Source organism: Myotis lucifugus, unplaced genomic scaffold (assembly GCF_000147115.1).
Source record: "Myotis lucifugus unplaced genomic scaffold, Myoluc2.0 scaffold_4961, whole genome shotgun sequence".
NCBI classification, from domain to species: domain Eukaryota; kingdom Metazoa; phylum Chordata; class Mammalia; order Chiroptera; family Vespertilionidae; genus Myotis; species Myotis lucifugus.
The window spans coordinates 1-10,784 of NW_005876009.1; the positions used below are offsets into that span (position 1 = coordinate 1).

The 10,784-nt window shown below is 44.1% G+C and overlaps 1 pseudogene; it reads right to left on the bottom strand.

The window, feature by feature from the left end:
* Nucleotides 1-84: 84 nt before the first annotated feature.
* On the bottom strand, nucleotides 85-8,187 carry LOC102428167 (annotated as a pseudogene).
* Between the last annotated feature and the right edge of the window lie 2,597 nt (nucleotides 8,188-10,784).

Below are 10,784 nucleotides of genomic sequence, written 5' to 3' on the forward strand. Positions count from 1 at the left end.
GAAGCTCAGCTCCCTGAATGGGGTTAGGGGGAGGGTGGTGGCGTCCCCTGGCAGCAGAGAGCCCCCAGGGAAGGACAGCCTCACCTGGGGGATGGCCCGGGAACAGCTGCGCCAGGTGTACAGCATGACCGCATACTCGTGTCCTTCCTCCAGCATTTCATTCTGAAAAGCAAAACACGCTCATCAGGGAGAAACCGCCCTGGTGCAACAGGCTTCTCATCAGCCCCCTAAACCTCACTGCTCAGTGAGATCTGTGCACCAGCAGCATCCCCATCACCTGGGAGGCTCATTAGGAATGCAGAGCCTCAGGCCGCTGCCTGGCTGACAGAATCAGAATCTGCATCCAGGAACATTCCCAGGGGACTCACCCTCCCAGGTGCAACATAAGTTTGAGAAGCACTGGCCTCAGGTATTCTCATCAGACACCAAGGTGTAAGCAGGCTGCAGTTCTCAAAGATGGATAGCCACCTCATAAAGAAGGCAACAGATCTATTTGTTCCAACAGAAAAAGTTGTCCCAGATATACTTAGCAAGAAAATAAGCAACTAGCAAAACAGTATGCATAGCACATAGGCTATAAAGAAAAACTAAACGAAGAGTAGCAATTAGGAAAGTAAATTGTGGTATATTGGAGATATTTTGGTGTAATAGGACTAGCAGGCTCTCTGTGGGGCACTCACTTTTCCTATCACATAGGACCATAATGTTTGCACTTTTTTAGAAGAGCTTATGTGACTATTTCACAAGCAGAAAAATTATTAATATCAATTCCTTAAAATAATGCAGAGCAGATAGCGAAACCAAGAACAGCACCAAAAATAAATCTGAAAAATACAGTGATGACGCACCACACCTAGTAAGTGCTATCATGGAAAGAGCCCTGAACTCAGGGTCCAAATATCTAGGCTCCAATCTCAGCTTCATCACTCCTTGGCCGTTTTGCCTTCAGGCAATCACTGAACCTAAGATTCTCCATTTAGTGATGATGACAATAACAACCTCAGAGAGTTTTATGAGAACTACATGGAACACACACACACACACACACACACACACACACACTATGTAATCTGTAAAGGGAGCCAACAGTATTATGAGGAAAAAGAACAGTCTGGCAGTTTCTCAAAAAGTTAAACACAGGGTAACCTTATAACCCAGCAATTTCACTCCTAGGTAAATGCCCATGGGTCCACACAGAAACTTGCATACTTGTTCACAGCAGTATTATTCTAATAGCCAAAAGTGGAGTCAACCCAAAAAGTCCAACAACTGATGAATGAAGAAATAAAATGCAGTACAGCCAGAGAATGGAATAGTATCTACACTAATAAAAGAGAAACATGCAAATTGGTGTCACTCCACTATGCCCACCAGCTGATCAGAATGAGTATGCAAATTAACCCAACAAAATGACGGTTGATTTGCATATGCAGGCGTGGAGCGAAGACGGAAAATGACTGAAGACTGAAGAGGCTTGCCTTCTCTGCTGTGGTCGGAGCGGAGAAGCCTCGAGGCTTGGCTTCTCCGCTACGGCCGGAGCGAAGGCCTGGGTCCCGGGTGCCGGAGGAAAACCGGTGCCGGCAGCCAGAGGAAGGAAGGCCTATTGCACGAATCTCTTCGTGCAACAGGCCTCTAGTGCATCTATAAATGGAATACAGTGCAGATACATTATACTAGCACAACATGGATGAATTTTGAGAACATGATGCTACATGAGAGAAGCCAGACACAAAAGGCCACATATTGCAGAATCCATTTAGATGAAATGTTCAGAATCAACAAATCCACAGAAACGAAAAGTAGGTTAGTGTTTGCCAGGGAATGGGAAGAGAGAGGAATTGGGAGTGACTACTAACGGGTTTGGGTTTTTTTGTTGTTGTTTTTTGTGGTGACAGAAATTAGATAGTGGTGATGGTTGTCTAACATGGTGAATATATTAAAAAACACTGAATTGTTCACTTTAAAGGGTGAATTTTATGTTCTATGAACGATATCTCAAAAACACAGTAAAAAAGAGTATTACAAGACCATCTCTTCTGTAAATGCTTGTATTGATATAAAAACCCTTACTGATTTATTTTTTTTTAACTCCACATGTCATGTCTATTTCATAATACCTTTCTAGTACAAGGTCAGATTTAATTTAGAGCTCATTACTTTTTATGGTTTTGTTTTCAACAGCCAATGCCACCGACAACTCACACTTTCAATCAGCACTTTGAAAATCAGGAACACATTGCCCTTGAGATGACAGAGAACCAAGGTGAAACGTGTGGGTCTCCTGCTGCCATTGCTTCAAAGCACACATCAGAAAAGGGACGTGACAGCAACATAAGGAGCATGTTAGCAACAAACTTGGCCCTTGGTAGGTGTGAGTATTCCAACTCACTCACCCAAAGAATGTTTGAGCCCTGAGGGGTCCCAGGCTCTGCGCTCCGTGCTGGGACTAGGGCAGTGAACAGGATGAGATGGACTCTGACCTATGGCCAGGGCAGGTGACCATCAACCAGGTTTGTTGTATAACTAAGCCTGCGGTATAGAGGTCAGAATGGCGTGGTGGAAGGCGCCCCTGGTGGGGCCATGGAAAGCTTGATTTCTGGTCCTGGCTCTGTTGGGCCCACCTTTTACCTTGAAAAATGTCATAGTTTTCTCACTGGAGGAAAAGAGTTGGTCTCAATCACTGTCTCACCCCTGGCTGCACATTAGTCACCTGGGGAACTTGGAAGACTCCTGATGCCCAGGCCACGACCTCCCAGAAATAAATCATTATCCCTGGGAAGGAAGCCCAGGCATCAGCATTTTCAAATGCCCCCCAGGTGAACCCAATGGGCAGCCAGGGTGGCAGCTGCTGGACTAAGGATCTCTAAGGTCCTTTACTTTTATAAGATTCTGAAAGTCCATGACTTAAACGCAATGTGAGTTCAGCTCAAGTTTCAGGACTGGTAGTGACAGACTGTACCTCTCAGCACTTACTCAGCCCCTATCTGACCTCCATCAAAGAGCCCTGACCGTTCCATGCAGCTGGTCAATTACATGGTTTACATACTTTCTCTCACTCCTCTTTCTTCTGGCTCTCCCACCATTTGAGAGATTTACCAAGTGCAGGCAGGAGAAATACAAGAAGCTGAGCATCTAATGAAGACACTTTGCTGCTGATAAGGTATGCTAGTGAGAGATTTAGCAAGCTACAAGGTAGAAATTGTTGAGTGAAGTGAGGTTTGGGCATTACTCAGGAATGTCAATGGTACACCCTATTCTTGACCCATCTAAGACCATATCCACACTATCCCTGTGTCGGCAGAATAACAGCCCCACAAAGATGCCTGAATCCTGATGCCCAGAACTGTGAATTCAATCCTCTCCACAGCAAAAGGGCCTTTGCAGATGTAATTAAGTTAGAAACCTTGAAATGGGGAGGGAGGCTGTCCCGGATTATCTGGTGGACCCAAGGTAAGGACAAGGGTCCCAATGAGTGAAAGAGGGAGGCAGGCGAGTCAGAGACGGGATGGAGGGTGGAAGCAGAGATTGGAGTATTTGAACTGCTGGCTGGCAAAGGGGGAGCCGAGGAAGGTGGGCCGCCTGTAGAAGCTGGGAAAAGCCAGGAAACGGAGTCGCCTCCACAGACCTTGACTTTAACCCTGTAAGATCCTGACTGGACTTCTGACAGAAAGAACTGTAAGCAAATAAACTTGTGTCGGTTTAGGTCACTAAGTCTGTGACAATCTGCTACAGCAGAAATAGAAAACACAGTCCCCCTCTAAACCAGCCCCTCCTTCTGACTCGCCGATTGGTGCCCCTGACCTGGTATTTATACAGACAACTGTTAAGCCAGGTGGAGTTAACCTCCAGTGTCTCTCATATCCACTTCCTTAGCCAGCCCTCAACCATCACCCTCACTCAGCCTTTAATGCCTCCAATGCCGATAACCGTATCTCAACCAGTGTATTCGCCTCACGACTCATTCTACACATTAACTAACAAATGGAACTTATTCCCCAAGCAGAGGTCTGTTCACATTTCTCCCAGGGATAAACAATTTTCTATTGCTTTTAATTTTTATTAAATGAATTACAGCCCCCTATGATGGGTGAATTGTGTCCCTCCAAAATTCATATGTTGACGCCCTAACCCCCAATACCCCAGAATGGGACTATATTTGGTGACAGGGCCTTTAAAGAGGTGATTAAGTTAAAATGAGGCCTTCAGGGTGGGCCCTAATCCAATCTGACTGGTGTTCTTTTAATGAGAGGAAATTTGGACACACAGAGACACCATATGTGTGTGTACTCACAGAAGAAAGGCAATGTGAGGACACAGTGAGAAGGTGGCGGTATGCAAGCCAAGGAGAGAGGCCTTAGGAGAAATCAACCCTGCTGACACTTTGATATTGGACTTTTATCCTCTGGACGTGTGAGGTATCCAGTCTGTAGCATATCACAGACCCTTATCTAGTTTTCCATAAATACCGGAGAATTTCTTTATATGTACCTTACAGTCCAAACCTAGGCAGCCTTGAAAATTTTTGCCTCTGGCCTGACCAGTGTGGCTCAATGGTTGACCTATGAACCAGAAGATCAAGGTTCAATTCCCCGTCAGGGCACATGCCCAGGCTGTGGGCTTGATCCCCAGTGTGGAGTGTGGAGGAAGCAGCCGATCAATGATTCTCTCTCATCATTGATGTTTCTATCTCTCTCTCTCTCTCCCTCTCCCTTCCTCTTTGAAATCAATAAAAATATATTAAAAAAAAAGAAAGTCTGGGTTCCAGGTGCAACCCCATGATTTACTAGTGGGATCATGAGCAACTTGCTATAACTTTTCTAGGCCTCTGTTTTCTTATCCCTAAAATGGGTATAATGACCTCTTTGCAAGTTACAGGGCTGTTATAAGATTCCATGATATCATGTATGAACATACCTTATACATTTTAAAGTTTATATATATGTATATATATATATATATATGGTTATAATGTAATTTGTGTACTTACATATTTTATACATACATATGTATAATACAAGGCCCTACTCAAAAGCCACTCCCTTCATCAAGCTCTCCCCAACATCCTCAAGGCCCCTTCAAAAACAAAGAACTTTGTACTTTTACCATGTCATTTACCTTTAATTTTGCGCATTTTTATTGGTCTGCAAAGAGTAGTCTAGAGCAGACAGACCTTATCAGTGGTAGGACCTCATGAAACTTAACTTTTCTGGACGTCAGTTTTCACATCCAGGAAATGGGTATTGTAATAGAACCTACCTCACAGTACAATGAGTTGAGGACTGAGACAATGCATTTAAAATATCTACACAGAAAGAGTTTGATAAATGGTAAGCTTGTCTATATTTCCACTTGACCCATTGAGAATCCCCGTTTGTCCTTGTACCCCCCTCCCCAGCATTTAGCACAGTCTCTGCAGGCCCCAGGTGCACACTACTTATTAAATAAATGAGTGGGGCATAAGACCAGGTTTTAGAGTACAGCTGATATAGAGAGAAAGTTCCAGAGAGCTGCAGAACGAGGAATCTGAATTCCTCAAATTTCAGTGCTGCTTGAGAATAAAATCCACGAAAGCCCCAGAGGGAAGGAGCGATCCCTCACAGATGGGTCAGACAGCTGGCCCGCGTGTGAATGATTTAGGCCACCAGCTTCCTGGGGTCAACAACATGTGATTCCAAAGCCACCGTCCCTTTATGAGAAACCTTTTGTTTTGCTCAAGAGTATAAAGTATCTCTAAAGTATAGAGCAAGGCAGGATCTAACCACATGTTAGCCCAAATGTTGTGACCCAACCATAAAATCATTTTCGTTGCTACTTCATAACTGTAATGTTGCTACTGTTATGAATCGTAATGTAAATATCTGATATGCAGGATGTATTTTCATTGTTACAAATTGAACATAATTAAAGCATAGTGATTAATCACAAAAACAATATGTAATTATATATGTGTTTTCCGATGGTCTTAGGCGACCCCTGTGAAAGGGTCGTTCGACCCCCAAAGGGGTCGCGACCCACAGGTTGAGAACCGCTGCTATAGGCGCTCAGGGAAGTGAAGAGTAAGGATAATGCTGGGCCCTAAAGGTGAGCAGGATTTGCAAAGCTGGAAGACACAGGGCACAGGATGGCCCTGAACACTGAGAGGGGCTGGGGCAGGCGTGAGAATGGGCTTAAGGAGGTGGGTCTGCCTGAGGCTGGAGGTCCTGGAATAGCTGCCCACAGCCCCTCCCGCCCTGGCAGGGTCCCAGAGACTCACCATGCTGGAGTGGACCGTAGCCTGTTCGATGTACCTTGCAATGCCTGTGACAAATGCATTCCTGTCCTCGAAGTTCGTGTCAAAGTTGGCCTGTGGGAATTGGAGGACAGGAACATTTGGTTATTGAAAAACAGGTCCAAGGTGGCTGGGTGCCCAGGGAACACACTGCTGCCAACAAATGCCACCAGTTCTCTGTGGAAAGCTATGTCCACATCACCCTCTCATCTTCCCTCCCCCAAATCCCACTCGGCCACACTGGACCGGAGCTGCCTACAGACAGGGCCCACATCCGCTTCCCATCAGGGTCACCCCACCTGGCCCTGAGAATAAATGCTTATTGACACTCTACACACCTAACAGCTGCTGAAAAGTTAAGATGCGCACTGCTTTCATCCAGCAGCTGCAAAAACACGCACCTGAGGGTGCAGATACATATGTAAAGGGTAATAACTGCAGCATTTTTTGTGATAGAGAAAACTGGAAATCATTCAAATGTCCATTAACCGCGAAAGGCTAATTAGATCACAGTATATCCATACAATGGACTTACATGTAGTAGATGGTAGTTAAAAATAATGTGGCAGCAATGTAGTATTGTTAGGGAAAAATATCCATAATAAATTTTAAGCTAAAAAAGTCAAATGATACATCAATATATATAGTATGATTCCCTTGTTTATATTAAAAATATATGCATATATATAGATGGTAAAAACGTGTGTGCATATATATATATATATATATTTATAAAAAAATTTATTTGTTATACTTTTTTTGTATTGCTTATAATAAAAAAGATATTGTCCAGCCAGCGTGGCTTAGTGGTTGAATGTGATCTAGGAACCAGGAGGACACGGCTCGATTCCCGGTCAGGGCACATGCCCAAGTTGTGGGCTTGATCCCCAGTAGGGGTGTGCAGGAGGCAGCCGATCAATGATCTCTCTCATCCTTGATGTTTCTATCTTTCTCTCCCTCTCCCTTCCTCTCTAAATCAATAAAAATATTTTTAAAAGATATTCATAGAATTAAAATTTCAATCGAAATGTGAATAACAAAGTTTATGATCAAGTTTATGAGTTGGAACTTAAATCTAATCACTGAATGAAATAAAAATATATTATGCATTATATTTAGTCTCATTTAGCAGCCTAAGAACTTTCAAAAGGTCAAATACAGCAAAGAATTTCAAATTAACTTATTTTTTTCTTAGCCTGGCATACTCGCCCTCACACCCAGACCAGGGGCTATTTGCAAGGCAGAATCCAGCTGCACGATGCCCTTCCCCCATAGGCTGGTGGATCACGGTCTTGAGTCATCTGATCATGGTTTAGCACAAGCTCACCCGTCTTGGGCGAAAGCAAACAACTGTAACGGGCTTCCCTGAGCCATTAGCTGCTGTGAGGAGTTGAAGAGCTCTCCTCACATACATGAAGGAAAAGTAATTACCCAGGCAGGCTCTAGGGGTTTCTAAATTGCAATATTTAATTCATGAGGTCAGAGCTGCCAACGCCTTGGTTGGTGCTGCAGCAAGAACAGCCGGGAAGGTATTTGGGGTCAGAGCAGATCAACAAGCCTTCCCCGGGGAGGAGGAGCAGCCCTGGTGTACATTTACTAGCTAATCTATTCCTTACACTCAGCTCCACCAGGGCACCAGGGACTCCATCAACTCATGACCTTTCACCTACTAGATGCAGAGCTCCCCCTTCCCTCTGCCTTCAGGGCAAACCCTCTTAGGGGACCCCCCCCCCGGGTTCCTGAGCCCCCAGAGCCCTCAGAGAATTGACCTGGTACATGATGGAGGAAGGCGGAGGCTCGATGCATGGCTGCTGGTCAGGGAGGGGCAGCTCTTCCAGCAGGTCCACGTTGGACAGGGCATCTTCCAGGGTGACGTGGGTGGTCATGGCTGCAGTTTCCGTATTCCGCACTGAGGGGAAGGGAGGGAATGAAGAATTTCAGGGACCTCCAAACACTTCTCTCAATCTCACCAGTTCAGACTCCCTCCAGAGAACAAAGGGAGGTAACAGGCACTAAGACCACACTTTCTATTCCTTCACAAGGTGCCCTTAACCTGCAGCTGATATTTGAGGATCTCTTCATGGTTTACAAGCACTTCTATGTCTACGATCTCGGCTGAGCAGCATCACATTCCTCTGTGATCAGCATGGTATCATATCCACAGAGCTGATGCAGAAGCAAGGCTCCGAGAAGTTATGTGACACCCACACAACCACAGTGACCAAGGGCAAAGGACTTCAAGTAACGCCTGATGCTAGGACACAGGCCACGGCCAGCCCCCACCGTTTGTTCTTTTAGAGAAAACGTATCAGTTCCACGCTTAAATTATGGCACGGCACAAAAGCCCATGATTGCAATAGCCACGAGTATCCACTTGAAACCAGAGGCTAGGTCTTACAAGCTAATTCAACTGGGACTAAAGAATTCAGACTCCAGCAATATTAACCTTATTTGCAAAAGCGAAGAGCCATCCATTGGCCGGGGTGTGTTTTGTGAGTCCCACCAAACAAATCAGCCCTGAACGAACATTTTTGTGTCTGGGATGCTGGCAGAGTGCAGTGGCTTCCATGAGGATTTGCAGGCAGTCAGCCTAGTTACCCAACTCAGCAAAGAGCATCCATATTTCTTTTTCAAGCAAAAGTGAAATGTAGATAAAAACTGATCATGACTTAGACCATCAAGTTTTCCCAAACATGATCTCCTAGCAGTCGCATTCACGGATCACAGTGCAATAAAATCAGAACTCAATAATGCAAAGAACAGCCAAAGGCACCCCACACCTATGAAAATGTATAAAAACACACTTCAACGTTACTTATAGCTAAAGAGGAATCCAAATAGAAGTTATAGAATATTTAGAACTGAACGAGAGCATAAATAAACATCTTAAATGCATTTAGTAGAAAATAGGAAAGTGGAACTGAATGAAGTGAATTTTCCTCAACCCAAAGAAATGAAAACGAAAAGCAGACATAAATGAAGCAAAGAACAAAGCAAACTAAAACAGACAAATAGTAGACTATGTGAACAAAAAATCTAAAAACTGTTTTTACAAGATTAATAATAAGCTAACCCTTTAGCACATTTGAATAAGGAAGCAAAGAGAAGGCCCACTTTGCTGTCACAGAAGTCGTCCCACCCATCCCTTCCCACCCCATCACAGGGAGGAGTGAGATGTGCTTAAGGGCAAGAGTTCTAGGAAATGGGGAAAAGGGGACCAAGAACCTGAGAACTGGGTCCAGGGGCTGAAACAGCTGGCGTGTCCCCAGGGGCTTGCTGCCCCTAAACTACTGTTGCTATTAGGCCTGTGGTTGGGCGGGCAGATGGGACTGAGCAGCTAACTACGACTCACACTTAGAGTTCCCAACAACCTTCACCCCCACACACCACCCTCACCCTGTCATGCACTCTGGCAAGAGCCAAGGCCACATTTAATTAGGACACAGAGAGCTCAGAAGTGGGTTTCCCCTCTGCCTTCTACAGGCATCTGGCCTCATCTTGCGGTTTCAGGCCCTTCCCACACCTATGCTTCTTCTTCTTCTTCTCTCTTCTCTCTCCTGAATTCTAAGTGTGGCATTCAGTTCCACAGCAAAACCATTTGCCAATCCACAAAAAGGATGGCCTTCTTTCTTGCATTAATATTAACTCCTCTTCATATGTAATACTCTTTGTAATAATTTAAGCAATAAAAAAAAGAGAAAAAAATATTAACTCCTCTTGCATTTTGCAGGAGGAGTTAAGATTTTATGGGATTAATGATTTTATGGAGCAAGCTACAAAGCCCTGATGACACTATTCGTTAATTCAAATAATAATAATGATAATAACACTAATAAAACTAAACATTTTTTAGCCCTTACTCCATGTCAGACACTCTGCCAAATACTTGACTATTTTAACCTTGCATCGACCCTACAAACTATGATTATTCCCATTTTACAGGTGAGCAAACAGAAACTCAGAATTTAAGCAATTGCACAAGGTCAAGTGCTGGCAAGTGGTGGAGCAGTAGTTGGAACCCAGGTTTGTCCTATAAAAAAAGGCCTAGAAGCAGCTACCTACCTATAACTAACGGGGTTGTGTCAAAGGGACCCAGCAGCCAAGCTGAGGCAGCTTCCATTAGCCAAAGACAGGGCAAAGTGAGCACCACCCAGCATTACTCAGTGGACTTGCAACAACATCAAATATGTCTTAGTCCATGAGATCATAAAGACACTTAATAAAAACTTGGATTTTGTTACTTTATTCCTATTGGAGGATGCCTGTGAACCAATTTTTATGTTGAAAATCACCAAATGAAAGAAAAGAAGCAAACACTTAACCAGTCTTTCCTATACAAACGATACCACTTGAAAACCAAATTGCAGAAGACAGAGATGTTTTTCTCTATAAAGTTCTTTCTCTTTTTATTTCCAGAAACAGTGGCATAATTAAAATATTCCTATTTTCCCAGCCCCTGATACACAAATGGATATAGGCGCTGACCATCAACTGTTATGAAAGAATCTGACATTAA